The sequence below is a fragment of the Pteropus alecto genome, unplaced genomic scaffold (assembly GCF_000325575.1).
Source record: "Pteropus alecto unplaced genomic scaffold, ASM32557v1 scaffold182, whole genome shotgun sequence".
Taxonomy (NCBI): domain Eukaryota; kingdom Metazoa; phylum Chordata; class Mammalia; order Chiroptera; family Pteropodidae; genus Pteropus; species Pteropus alecto.
The window spans coordinates 148,127-151,112 of NW_006433946.1; positions in this window are offsets into that span (position 1 = coordinate 148,127).

Consider the following 2,986-nt stretch of genomic DNA (forward strand, 5'->3'; position numbering starts at 1 on the left):
TTTTTTCTTTTGTCTTGTTTTGTTAGAGAACCACCCCTAAAGAATTCCTCCTTGGTTCTGGGTGCAAAGAAAAACTTGTTTTGTTAGAGAACCACCCCCAAAGAATTCCTCCTTGGTTCTGGGTGCAAAGAAAAATGCTTGACATTTAAGACCCGTGTTATTTTTCTAAGGCTGCCATAGCAATGGCTTAAACAACAGAATTTTATTGTTACATAGTTCTGAAGGCTAGAAGTAAGATCAGTATGTCGGCAGGAATGATTTCTTCTGGAGGCTCTCTCCTTATCTTGCACAGAGCCATCTTCTCCTTGTGTCTTCACATAGTATTCCTTGTGTGCATGCGTCTATTTTCTACAATCCTCTTCTTATGAGGACACCGGTTGTTTTGGATTAGGGCCCACCCTAATGACCTCATTTCACTTAAATTACCTCCTTAAAGACCTTATGTTTCCAAATGTAGCCACATGCTAAGGTACTGGGTTTTAGGACTTCAATATATGAATGGGAGGGGCACAATTCAGCCGTAACTGTACCTATGTTTTCACCTATGGCTATAGTGGCTGAACACATTTGTGGTTAATACAGGTTTGATTGTTGATGACTTTTCAAGGGCTATTTCACTTTTGATAAATTTAGAATAATTTGATGGGGGAGGGGGATAATGATTTTTTTAAAATTTGTGACTGTCTTATGTGAACTCTCAGAAAACAATTATCATATTATTGTCTTAAAAATAATACCTCTAGAAATTGGGGAAAGTTTCTATTAAACAGAGAAAATGGGTATCATTTGAAGGCTCTTTAGTTCCATGGTAAGGCCTTAATTTCAAATGTTATAATGTGTCATAATTAGAGTGAAAGCTAAGCCCCAAAACATAATCGCTGAAATAAATAGAAATTTATTTTCCTGTTACTTCAGGTTAGCTTTGCTCCATGTGGGCACTCAGGATCACAGATTCCTTCCATCTTGTTGTTTTTCCTTCCCTCAGTGTGTTCTTATCTGTGAGATCCATGCTGGTCATAGGCATGCCTGTGTTCAGTTCGTGGGAAGGTCAGGGAAACAGAGGAGGGCATATCTGATGCCTTCAGCCCCAGACCAGAAAGCAGAATCCATCACATCCTATGTTATTCCACTGGTGAGAATTTAGTCCTAATACCACATCCAACCATCCAGGAGGCTATCGAATGAAGTCTTCTGCTGAGCTGCTGTGTGCCCAATTACAATGAGAGAAGGGGAAGACTGACTTCTGTGGATAGTTAGAAGTTTCTGATGCATAATGGAGGTTCTAATAATTGAAACTATGTGTCTCCTATGAAAGGGGCAAGTGCTTAAGTTTCTGAGCTTATAACAACCATGTCTTCTCTGTTTTCTTCTACATATTCCTTTGAATTTTCTTGGCGACTAGATGGTTGATCTATTGTAGAAGATAGATATTAAGACTCCATATTCTTTTTTTTTTTTTTTAAGAAAATTCTACCAAAATTCTCCCTCTAAAACAAAAACAACACACACACACACACACACACACACACACACACACACACAAAATCAGGCAATGTTTTTTACATTTTTTTTTACTTTTCTCCTAAGTATCACATCTTTAGAGAGTACCCTGTTTCCTTTTCAGCTCAGAGAAGTGTAAAACAAGAGTTATTTTAGCTTGAGTTTAATGTCACCATGTTGTTGGTTTAACATACAGCTGGGACTCTAACACTGAAGCAATTTTCTGTCTCCTTCGTACTACAGAACTCGTGGATTGACAGACGCTATTGCCAGTGGAGGAAACAAGAACATAAACAGACATACACCATGCACACTACAGTGCACTTTTAATTTCCTGGAGATAGTATTTCATATGGTGCTGGCAGCATTTCCTCCCGTTCTTGTCAGGACTGTTATTAGTGTGCTGACAGATTTTTCTTTAAAAGCACCTGCTGGGAGAGAGCCGCTATTATGCGAAGCACAGGTGGGTTGGGGTTTCCTTGGGAGATTAAAGACTGGGAGTATAGAAAGTTGGTAAAAATGTACAAACATTTAAACTGTTTTTTGAGAAAACACTTGAGAGGGGATCTTGATCACCAGTGTTAGTCCATGCCTTTACAAACAAAATGAAAAAGAGGTTTTCTTCTTTATTGTTGAAAATATGTACCAATATTGCATTTGTTAAAATTATGCAGGTCCCTATTTCTCTGTGTGGTTAAAATGAATAATGAAGGTAGAGATGAAGGTGTCCCTTACTGGAGCAGCCTTCTTGAAACATTGAATCATCATTCAGGAGGGCTGTATTTGCTTCCATCCTCATGCAAACATCCAAAATTTACCTATGGAATAAGATGGTGCATTAACAAAGCTCTGTAAAACATGGTCCCATTTTGAGGTATTTTGGGGGGCCTATCTGGCAATCCTACTTCCTAGAAGGGAAAGTAATCAACGGAAACACTCTAGTCCATAGAGTCCTTCTTTTAAGCTTCAGAATTGCCTCCCAGCAGGTATTTTTCAATCATTTGAAAGAGAAACTTCAAAATTTTCCGACTTGCCTGGTAGCCACGTTATCTGTACTTCATTTTTCCTTTCTATTTCCCCAAAGAGACAAGAGTTCAAATGTATAGACAAGTAACTATGTGTATAGAGTATAGTTTATATTAAGAGGTGGGGAGAGGCTGCTGCTTCAGGACAATATGAATTTAGCAGTGTAACTTACAGACCTAGAAGGAAACATCGAGAACTCTGTTTATTCCGCTACTACCATGTAGGATAGCCTGGAACTGACTGCGTTACTGGTCAGTCAGTGGTTATGGTGCAGAGAAAAGGGCTGGCTCCTCTGCCACTGTCACAAAAGCCTGGGTCCAGAGTTGCTCTCTGGAGCTGAGTAAGAAAGAGAGGATCAAATCCTCAGGCTAATTTCCTGCCTCCTGAAGGATAGGATTTGAAGTCCAAGGGGTTATACAAAACTTTTTCCCTGGGTAAGTTCAAGTTTTAGAGCAGTAAT